Here is a 6,000-nt window from a genome sequence, read left to right on the forward strand (position 1 = left end):
TTTCTCCAAACCATGATGAGGGCACTGTCTTTGTAGACTCTTGAATCTATCCCATGCTTCAAATAATGATTCTCCATACACCTAAGCAAAATTTGTGATGCAACTCCTCATATAGATTGTTGTGCTTGGAGGGAAAAAAATGATTCAGAAATTGCTGCTCCAATTGTTCCCAACTTGTGATGCTTTGAGAATAGAGAGAATATAACCAAGTCCTTGCTTTATCCTTGATGCTAAAGGGAAATGCCATCAACCGAACTGTATCTGCTGATACTCCTTCACAATTCACCATATCACAAAGCTCTAGAAATGTCTGAAGATGCATATAAGGACTTTCTGATACTTCTCCTCCAAATTCGTGACATTGTATCATGGAAATTAACTCTGGGTCTAGTTGGAAATTTTCCGCTTCAATATGAGGCTGCACAATGGGAGACATAAATCTTACAGAAATAGGTGCCGAGAAATCTCTTAAGGCCCTGCTTGACATGTTAGTGCTCATCGAAATAAAATGAGTAAAAATAAAAATGAAGAATTAAAGATAAGAAAAGAAATGCTATATGAAAAACAAGAAACAAAATGTAGAATTTAAATTGCTAGGAAAAAAATGTAGATTTTTTTTTGATTATGTATATGGAAAACAGATTGCAATTTAAAATGGAAAAACAAAAACTATTCACAAGTCTAGGTTAACTAAATTGCTAATCTACTAATGTTAATGCGAACAATCCCCGGCAACGGCGCTAAAAACTTGTTATGCAACCGTAAGTGTATGGTTTCATCATCAGTAATAAAAATATCGAATCCACAGGGACTGTTGATTAAGCACTAGAGATATTGCAAAGTACGTTATCTAGACAAACCTAAGATTGGTGAGAAAAGAGAATAAGAGAGAGAGAAGAGGAAAGTGAGAAGAGAGAGAACTGATCTTGGAGGGAATGAGTTTCGGGAGATGGATTCTAGGATTTCGATTTTATTATAATACTAGGAGATACTACATAGATTGCTTAGTTTTCATCCTCTATGTCAATCCTCTTGCAGGAAGTTAGATTGACTAGTATCCCTAAGTATCACGTAGAGACGATCCCTGTGAAATCCTATAACGGTTAACCCCCCTGTCACGAGGGCGCCTCGGTAGATCACTGGGATACATATCTAGTAAAGAACAATAAGGATAAGGGTAGAGGTTCCGTACGGTTACCTACTTCCTATGGAGGAATTGCCTCTCCTTTCAAGAGAATGTCCTAGACGTTTGTGAACGAGTTACCCTTGTCACTAGGGCCCCTCGGGTATACGATCTAGAGCACTCTCTTTACGAGAGCAGCAGTTCCTAAGGGATTGTCTCTCCTTATGAGGGAACGTCTTAGACGTCCAGAAAGGATTACCCCTATCACTAGGGTACCTTGGTCAATACGCTCTAAGGTATCTCCTTTGCGGGATCAACAATCCTCCACATCAATCAATCAAAGAATAGAAATATAAACATCTCACACAAGCATGAACAAGACATTAACAAGTCATCGTATAGAAACAAAGTGAATCTACATAGTTCTACATCTCCATCACATTACAAATACTCCCTAATCCTAAAAGAGGACGTCTACTCTATTGTGGGGGAAGAACAACCCTAGAATATAAAGAAAAGCATATTTACAACCCTAGGTGTGAGAAGAAAGGGAAGAAGAGATTCTTGCCGATGATTCCGATGTCTTGGGGATGCCTCCTTACTCCGGAGATGGACGGATCGTGAAGGGACGGGCGGTGGATGAAGCTCTACGGCTTTCCCCGAGGGGAGGGACGAAGTCCCGAACCAAAAGATCCCCCAGAATAGGTTTATTGACCCTTTTATAAGCTAGGGTATGGACGCCACACGACCCGTGGCACGACCGTGCAAGGTTGGCACGACCACGCCCATCTTCTCCTCTGGCGAAGCTGCACGGTCGTGCTGATTGGCACGGTCGTGTGGTCTCTGGCTTCTGCTCTCTTAGGAACGGCCGTGCAATGATGCACAGTAGTGTGCTGCTTTGCCTCTGCCATGGTCGCACGGTCATGCAAGGGTGCACAACCGTGCACTGCTCCGCCTCTGCCATGACCGCACGGCCGTGCAAGGGTGCACGTGTTAGTTAGAGCCCTAGATCCAATCATATAATGATTGTTGTATGGACTCATTGTAGCATATTCCTATGTATATAAAGGCATTTATTTTGGTTATTATACTTACTTGTATTGGTGCCAAATAACTAAGTATAATAGCGTCCTTGAGTAGAAGGTTCTTATCTATATCAATCGATTGGTTGAATCGATAGTGAGATGATATAGAGAATACTACTCTTAATCATTCCTAGTCAGGTATTAACATTCAGGGACAATGTTAATGCGACGAGACTAGCATGTAGGTCAACTCGATGACTTGATCTCACAAGTCATAGATATAGAGATATCAAGTTGACACATGAGTATGCATTGGAGAATATATACTGAATGACCCACCATGAGAAAGTATCATGGATCGTTATATGAGTGTCATATACTTTATCATGTGGCTATTAATATGACTATTAGTCCTTGGACATGAAGTCACCATGGTTCCCTACATAAGGAGTTGCATACTTTGGCTTCGTCAAACGTCACCCATAACTGGGTGGACTATAAAGGCGATTACTGGGTATATAACAACTTATGCGCAGAGATGTGAGTGATGTAGATGAGATCTATCCCTCCTATATAATGGGAGTGACATCATTATTTTTGATAGAGTGAGACCACTAAGTGCATGGTCATGCCCAAATGAGTCAATATGAGATATTGAGCTCATTTGATTATAATGAGTCTACTTGAAGTTCAAGATTTAGATTAATCAGAGGATAACACCGTCTATGCCTCAAATTGATCAATGTAGATGTCAATGATAGAAGGACATTATCATATATTGTGAAGAGTCACAATTAGTAGTCACAAGATGATGTTGGATCTCAACATTCTTGTAACTTGGGTAGTAATGATGTGTTGATAGATACCGCTTATTACTTATGCTTCTAAATGAGTTTAGGATCATTGCCAACGTTACAAGAACCTATAGGGTCACACACAAAGGGCAATTAGATGGAGATTAGGTTCATATGATGAACCAAGAGGATTAGGTTCATGTGATGAACCAAATTAGATTAAGAGTAATCCTAATTAAACTAATTGAGTTGCACTCAATTTGGTTCATGTGTTAAATGAGTCTAATTAGATTTGGATTCATTGAGTCAATTTAATTCAATGGATAAAGATACATTAAATTAAATTGGTTTGAATCAAATGGTTAGATTTGATCAACCATGGGAGAGAAGAGATCAAGTTTGACTTGATTTGAGAAGGGAAGATGAAAGGTCAAGTTTTACTTGACCAATGCCACCTCATTTGTGAGTTGGCATAGAGTGGGTCAATGATGATGTTCCATATCATCAAGGATAGTACATGTGTGTGCCACCTCATGAGGGAGATCAAGAGTTGTGACTCTTGGTATTCCATGGAGTTTAAAAACCCCTCTTGAAGTGGTCGACCACTTTAAGTGGTGTTGAATGTTTTGTGTGCTCATTCACTCCTTCTTCTTCCTCCTCTCATCTTCTTCTCTCCCTCTCCTCCACCTTGGCCGAAACCTTCAAGAGTGCTAGCACACTCTAAGGTTTCTTCTCCATTTTTTGCTCGTGTGGATACACATAGAGGGGTGTTCACTTGACACCCTTGAGATCCGGCAAACTTTTGGACGAGCTGGATAAGCGAAGGGCTTCGCATCAAAGGTATAACTTCTCTACCATGTAGATCTAGTGTAGATCTAGGATTAGAAAACGTGTATACGAAAATTTTAATCTTCACACGGATCCGGTGGCATGGAACTTCGGGGTTTCCGCAACGCAAAAAGCGATTTTTGCGGCCCGAAAGTCCCAACAGCACGGTCGTGCACTGCTCTCTTCTGTCTGGTCACACGACCGTGTGTTGCATGGCCGTGTTCTTTGGCTTATTTCAGTGCGTAGATAATCGTCGTTTTTTCTCCGAAAGTCATCCCTGTTAACACAAAACCAAACAAAGAGCAGATATCCGAACAAAAGATTATATATAATGAATACAAGACGAAAGAGGCAATCATGAAACGAATATATATGAATAAAGTACGTGAATGTGCGTTAAAACATGCATAAATGATCATAATAGTTACGTACATCACCTATTCCCTTGGTCTTACCTCCTATGGCCTCTGGACCGCGAACTAAAAGAGCACCCTGCAAGAGATCTTCTCCGAGTCCAGGGCTATCAGCTATCTAGACCTCAACAACTGACTCAACTCTCCTTGCTTTGACATCTTTCATCCCGTCTAGCTCTTCTTCTATTGTTCCCATTTCTACTACTTCCCTTCCCTCTCTTCCTTCTTCTTCTACACGACCCTCTTCCCCTTCTGTCCCCACACCTCTTTTTAGGCAAGCTTTGGGTTTGCCCTCTCAACTGGGGCAAGCCTCAGATCCTCCTATTTGGGGATCTATACAACTACAAGGCATGTTGGCCGAATCTTGGCTACATAGCCAAGAACTATTAAAGGGCACCAGTATCTCAAGCCGCGTTGATAGTCATAGCCGTTAAACTTCTGCTGTAAATATTTTTAATTATATGTTGTTAACTTCTTATCATCCCCTCTAACTGCATTATTATTTTGTTTAATTCTTTGCCTCAAGTTTTCATCTAGACCAGCTGCTCATTGCTTTGGAAAAGGATAACAGCAAGTTAAGGGCCCAAGTAGAGGCATTGAAAGTTGCTCTTCCTCCTTCCCACATTGATCTTACTCAATTACGAGAGAAGATAGCTTTACAGACTCAATAAATAGAGACTATGAAGAAGGAACTGCAGCACCGGCAACAATTATTGGAAAACAAAGAGCTTGAAAGGAAAATCTTGGAGTTACAAGTAGATCGGTTAAACTCCAGCCTCTAGGTGGAAACTGCTTTAAAAGACAAAGTTATTTCAGATGTTTCTCATAAAAACATTGTCTTAGAGAAAGTGGAAAGACTTCACAATATCTTTCTTTCTGAGCAGGCTCAAAATTCAGCATCAAGAGAGTTTGCTCTTCTACAAGTGCAAGAACAGAGAAAGGCTCAGGATGCAGAGATATCCTCACTCCAAAAGGCATTAGAGCAGCTTAAATTAGAAAGAGACACTTTTAAAGATCAGGCTGCTAAACTACAAACCGAATTTCAAGGTTATAAGGAACATGAAGAAGATCGATGGGAGGACAAGCGCCTAGCCTATCTGCGGTCCCCTGAGTTTAATGGCGAATATGTCCGCCGTATCATAGGGACTTTAAATCATTCTATGACCGAGATTATTCAGCAATTAAAGGAAGGTGGTTATATATCTCATGAACCTCCCTCTCATTTCATAAACCGTCATAGACTTAACAAGGAATTGCCCGAAAACTTGACAAGCAACTTTAAATAAGCATGATTATGTATTTATAAAAGACTTGTAATCAAGTACTTGCATTTTTGTAAAAATTTATACCTACCTTTTTTTCCCAACCTTTGTTATCTTGCTACTGCTTCCCTTGAAGTGATCATGAGAGCTAAGAATAAGTATTATCTTGTTCAAGAATCCTTCCTCATTTCTTGAAGTTATGAACTATTTTAATAAACCCTTCCATTTGTGGTATCTTGATTGATCATATGGTCATGAACAATAATGCTTTCCATAAACTCCTTGAACTTTGATCAGGCGCGACTGTATATAAAGGATCCTAAAAACCTCAGTACTTCATAGGGGCATGTACTCCCGAGCAACTTTATATGAAGACCCCCATAAGTTTTATACATTTTGGTTGAGCGTACAATCCAGAGTGATTTTATATAAAGCACTTCATATGATTGCGGCTTTTGATCAGGAGTGTAATTTTGAATGATTATATATATAAAGCATTCCCACTGAATTTTGAATCCCGGTCGGGAGTGTAATCCCGAGTGATTTTCATAAAGA

At 40.0% G+C, this 6,000-nt stretch overlaps 1 non-coding gene across 1 annotated transcript; it reads left to right on the forward strand.

Annotated features, from left to right (window-relative positions):
- The first annotated feature begins 7 nt into the window (after positions 1–7).
- LOC122039173 lies at positions 8–113 on the forward strand. The gene has a single exon (XR_006128062.1). It is a non-coding gene; the product is annotated as a small nucleolar RNA R71 (small nucleolar RNA).
- Positions 114–6,000: the final 5,887 nt, after the last annotated feature.

The sequence above is a fragment of the Zingiber officinale genome, chromosome 1A (genome assembly GCF_018446385.1).
Source record: "Zingiber officinale cultivar Zhangliang chromosome 1A, Zo_v1.1, whole genome shotgun sequence".
Classification (NCBI taxonomy): Eukaryota; Viridiplantae; Streptophyta; class Magnoliopsida; order Zingiberales; family Zingiberaceae; genus Zingiber; species Zingiber officinale.